Here is a 6000-nt window from a genome sequence, read left to right as displayed (position 1 = left end):
CTGAGTCTTTCGGACAATGAAGATCACCTGTCGTCAAATACTTAAGTAGAGTAATGAGAAATCAGGGACGAATTTTTGAACTCTAAAAAGCAATCAAGGAAGCAGAGCTCCGGCTTCTGGACCTGACGGGCCAATTAGGACCGACCTACTGCCGTGTCATCCTCTGCCAATGGCGTAATTTGCACGTGGTATGGAGGGGCATGGGGTCAGCACACCACTCTCCCATACGTTGTGGCTTTCTTGACATTACTTCCCAGGCAAATGGCTTCTGTAATGGCCTCACGAGGCTGAGTGCACTCTGTACCAGTCCTCTCGCCAGGCAACAATCCTTGGCAGCACCTAGCAGCCAGACACACTGACCGCTGAGCTACAGAGGTGGACGAACTCCTTAGAGAGTTAGCTTATTGGGTTTTTCCATTCCTAGAAATTTTCAGGCTTTGACCTGGACACCACGTTACCTCTGCATAAGTATGGCAGTTTTCTGACGCACTTCTACATATCGATGACGTTTGAAGTATCTGTCGACATATTCTAGGCATTGGCTTACCCACTTGTAGTCAACCTGGTCCCTAACGCCCACTAGTAACCGTTCCATCTTTCATTGTAGGTAGTGGCGGCAGATGTTTTAAAAACGTTTTTAATAGATTTTCACTTATAATTTTCACATAAGGTACTTGATAAGTAATTAATAGTATATTCTTTAAATTGCTGTAACTCTGATTTATAAATTTTATAAAGCAAAGTTACTTTTCTAGTTTTAAACCACCATTACTTTGGAACTAGTGAGCGCTAAATTATTTTACTGCTAAAAGAGATATAAAAGTGAGTGACAGATAAGAAAGGTTGACTACTCTGGGCTTACCCATCCATTGGCTGGGCTCCTGTTGAGAATGTTTCGACAGTGCGATTTGTGTTGCAGGTGCTGAGCGAGCTGGACCTGGTGACCAAGGAGCAGTGGCAGACACCGGCGTTGGCACCCATGGTGGGGGTGGGCGTAGGGGTGGGGATGGGGGTGGGCATGGCACCGGCTACGTGGCAGCTGACGCGGCCCCCGCCCTTCTGCCCCGAGGTCATCGGCGACGCGCCGCCAGTCGCTCCGGAAGCCTACACGGTCAGCCACTAGAGCCTAAACATATCTCAGCATTTGACATTACAAGGAACTGGAGTTACGACATGAAGTCGCTTGGGATGCCTGTTTTCGTTATGTAAACCGAGAACACTTCGTAATACCATTGCTGCATGGGTCGTTCGAATGAACAAATCACTTGTTGTTCAACAAAGTATATTTGATGTGTTTCGGGCATAGTTCATCTTCAGGAAGTCATACAAAATGTCTTCGTACAAAGTATAGTGTCACATCGTACATTCCCACCATCAATGCTCAGTGGGGTTGAGCACTGATGGCGAGGATGTACGTATGTGACAGTATACTTTGTATGAAGACATCTTATATGATATTCCAAAGATGAGTTATTTCCATGCTGTGTCAAATATTCTTTGTCGAATAAGTAGTGATCTGTTCATTTCAAGTCACTCATTCAGCAGTGATACAAGAAATGCTCTCTGTTTATCATTACGAATGTCAGGGTTTTCTGCCTGTTCATCTAGTAAGTCCTAGGGTTTCAGTTAATCGTGTTAGTTGTAAATTGATTCCTGTTGACGTGGTTATAAGTTCTTTGACTTTTTTCCTATTATCTGGTAATGACGTTATTGGCCAACTTTACTTTTTACTTAATGGGCATGCTTTTACCGACTTAGCTAGCCCAGCCTCAGAGCTTCAGTTCTGCCAGTATCTACGTTCTAGAAAGTGTTGCTGAATAATGGAAAAAATTAAATAATTAGTTGATTGTTTTTGTGGATATCGGACACGAGTATGATAGTTCTACGCACAGAACAGGCTTCGTTACTAAACAGAATTGACCACGTGCCCGATACTAACAAGTGTCTCTTATAATTTTCAATTATTAAAGTTGCTCAATTACAAAATTTGAAATGCCGCTTTAAAATAACGACAGTACAAACTAATAGTTGTTTGTTTTATTATAAAAAAAAAATGGTTCTGTGCACTATGGGACTCAACTGCTGAGGTCATAAGTCCCCTAGAACTTAGAACTACTTAAACCTAACTAACCTAAGGACAACACAAACATCCATGCCCAAGGCAGGATTCGAACCTGCGACCGTAGCGGTCGCGCGGTTCCAGACTGTAGCGCCAGAACCGCTCGGCCACCATCGGCCGGCCTGTTTTATTATCGTTTGGCATGTAACACACTCCCTAATAATGCCTAAGCTCATCCACTCTTATGTTAACAGTATTGCTGCATTACCTTTCCATATAAATTTAGCGGGTTTCACTGTTCACGGATACCATTTCGTATCAGTTCAAATATCAACACGCTTCACCAACGAAAGTTACTGACCAACAGCAACGATGCTTTTTCTTCCACAAATATCATAAATAATTCCGCGCAACTTTCTGCGAATAAACCGAATCATAAATTACTTGTACCTTGCGAACCGATTTAAGACCTTCAACTCGTAATCATATCTTTAGCCAATTCTTCAGACATTTTATGCGCGACGCGGCTGCCCACGACTGCTTCTTGCGGAGCCCAAACAACAGCTCTAAACTAACATACTACATACATTACATACTAGTACATGCGCGCGGCCAGTAGCACTTGGGCACTGTTGATGTTAAATAGCAAGACAATGCTCCCGCCAGAGAAAAGGCTCCCTCATCTTCGAAAATTCCAGAAACCAGCGTAGTGTGAAGAGTACTATTTACTACGTCATAACGCCAAAGATAGTAGTACTATTTCCAGTGCCAGAGCCTCAGTGTTACAGGGCCATCTTTTTCACATGTCTTGTCGTTTCTTTGATTGACTAGTTTCTGGTGCACTTCTTAGTCGTATTTTCATGGTTGTCCCATCGCTTGGGGGTCTGTCTCCGTGGTGGTGCTCCTAATGTTCATCTTAGGGCTTTAGTTTGGATTATTTGAAGGGTGTAAGCGTTTTTTGTTTGTTTATTGTTCCCCATGCTGTACAGCGTCATGTGATTTCTAGCAGAAAGGTGGTTTCTGGTTGATGGCCACTTTGTTTCCACTTTCATTTACTTATTCCAGGCCGGCCGAAGTGGCCGTGCGGTTAAAGGCGCTGCAGTCTGGAACCGCAAGACCGCTACGGTCGCAGGTTCGAATCCTGCCTCGGGCATGGATGTTTGTGATGTCCTTAGGTTAGTTAGGTTTAACTAGTTCTAAGTTCTAGGGGACTAATGACCTCAGCAGTTGAGTCCCATAGTGCTCAGAACCATTTGAACCATTTTGAACTTATTCCAGAAGGAGAGAATGGAGGACCTGACTACTCCAATACTTCATGTTTTCTTATTCCGGGCATATAGGTGTACATTTTGCTTTTTGAAATTGCTGAATGAACTTCTAACTGGGTTATAAAGGCATCCACCCTCCGTCGCATGGAATCACTGAAGCGCTGATGCTGCCCTGGAGAACTACATTTGGTACCGGGGTTGCGTAGACAAGAGCTTTCAAATGCCCCCATAAATGAAAGTCAAAGAGGGTTGAGGTCACGAGAGCGTGGAGGCTATGGAATTGGTCCGCCTCTACCAATCCATCGGTCACCGAGTCTGTTGTTGAGAAGCGTACGAACACTTCGATTGAAATGTGCAGGAGCTCCATCATGCATGAACCACATGTTTCGTACTTGTAAAGGCACATGTTCTAGCAGCACAGGTAGAGTATCCCGTATGAAATCATGATAACGTGCTCCATTGAGCGTAGGTGGAAGAACATGGGGCCCAATCAAGACATCACCAACATTGCCTGCCCAAACGTTCACAGAAAATCTGTGTCTAGCAGCACAGGTAGAGTATCCCGTATGAAATCATGATAACGTGCTCCATTGAGCGTAGGTGGAAGAACATGGGGCCCAATCAAGACATCACCAACATTGCCTGCCCAAACGTTCACAGAAAATCTGTGTTGATGACGTGATTGCACAATTGCGTGCGGATTCTCGTCAGCCCACACATGTTGATTGTGAAAATTTACAATTTGATCACGTTGGAATGAAGCCTCATCCGTAAAGAGAACATTTACACTGAAATGAGGATTGACACATTGTTCGATAAACCATTCGCAGAAGTGTACCCGTGGAGACCAATCAGCTGCTGATAGTGCCTGCACACGCTGTACATGGTACGGAAACAACTGGTTCTCCCGTAGCACTCTCCATACAGTGACGTGGTCAACGTTACCTTGTAGAGCAGCAACTTCTCTGGCGCTGACATTAGGGTTATCGTCAACTGCACGAAGAATTGCCTCGTCCATTGCAGGTATCCTCGTCGTTCTAGGTCTTCCCCAGTCGCGAGTCATAGGCTGGAATGTTCCGTGCTCCCTAAGACGCCGATCAATTGCTTCGAACGTCTTCCTGTCGGGACACCTTCGTTCTGGAAATCTGTCTCGATACAAACGTACCGCGCCACGGTTATTTCCCCGTGCTAATCCATACATCAAATGGGCATCTGCCAACTCCGCATTTGTAAACATTTCACTGACTGCAAAACCACGTTCGTGATGAACACTAACCTGTTGATGCTACGTACTGATGTGCTTGATGCTAGTACTGTAGAGCAATGAGTCGCATGTCAACACAAGCACCGAAGTCAACATTACCTTCCTTCAATTGGGCCAACTGGCGGTGAATCGAGGAAGTCATAATGAGTGGTTTTGGTGTCATATGGAATCGCACCCCAGACCATAACTTCAGGTGTAAGTCCAGTCGCAAACAGGCTGGTTGGTTGCAAGCCCACAACTGGCCTTCTCCCAACCAACATACAGCCATCACTGGCACGGAGGTAGAACACCAGCTTTCATCAGAAAAGACTACAGACCTCCACCCTACCTTGCAATGAGCTCTAGCTTGACACCACTGAAGTCGTAGACTGTGATGGTTTGGGGTCAGTAGAATGCTCGCTGCCGGGCGTCGGGCTCGGAAGCTGGCATAGATGTAACCGATTTGTAACAGTTTGTGGTCTCTGTGATGCCAACTGCTGCTAGAATTGCTGCTGCAGACGCAGTACGATGCGCCACAGGCATACGACGTACACAGTGGTCTTCCCTCTCAGTAGTGCCACGTGGGCGTTCGGAGCCGGTCTTCTTGCGACCGCAAACTTTCGTGACCACCGCTGCCAGCAATCATGTACAGCGGCTACATTCCTGCCCTGTGTTTCTGCAATAAAGCAGGAGGAACATCCAGCTTCTCGTAGCCGTATCACACGACCTCGTCTTTGTCACCTTAAAGGCATTCTTGACTAACAACACGTCCAATTTCAAAAGTAATTACCGCTCACGACATTTGCTTCGTGTAATCAAAGTAAATCTGATTTGTATTCTCATAGTGGCGCTCTAGCGCAACTCTTACGCGACTGGCGCGAAATGTAAATAGACATCGTCTTTCAGATGTAGAAAGACGATTCCCAACTTTCGTTTATGTCGCAAAATTCTTTCGTGTTGTTGCGAGTTTTTTCCTTCTGTGTATTAGTCCACATGGGTGAATCTAACCAGGAGGATTACTTTCGTTGCTATGTCGTTTGTTCCCATTATATATTCAAGATTCACCTACCGAATGAAATTACTGCCTGCTATAAGGAGGTATGTGTGATCTTGAGGGGATTGGAGATTTTTTTAGCTTTCTAAAACTGGCATTTGGTTAATCGGCCATACGACCAATTCACTAATCATGCAGCGCACACTACACATCAGTCCATTAAGCTTAAAGTTTTCAGTTTACTTTATTTGGCGTCAATTTAAAATCATATTTACGTCCTTATCATTTAAAAATAGAGCACTTATGTGATAAAAGCACATTTAAATTCCGGGATGACGAACTGTTATATGGCTTACATATTCATACTGTGATACAATGTGTTGTTCCCCCAAACGTGTTATTGAGGAAGAGAGAGATACTTGTGCCCTACTGCCCA

The sequence above is a fragment of the Schistocerca nitens genome, chromosome 2 (genome assembly GCF_023898315.1).
Source record: "Schistocerca nitens isolate TAMUIC-IGC-003100 chromosome 2, iqSchNite1.1, whole genome shotgun sequence".
Classification (NCBI taxonomy): domain Eukaryota; kingdom Metazoa; phylum Arthropoda; class Insecta; order Orthoptera; family Acrididae; genus Schistocerca; species Schistocerca nitens.
This window is presented reverse-complemented; position numbering follows the sequence as displayed.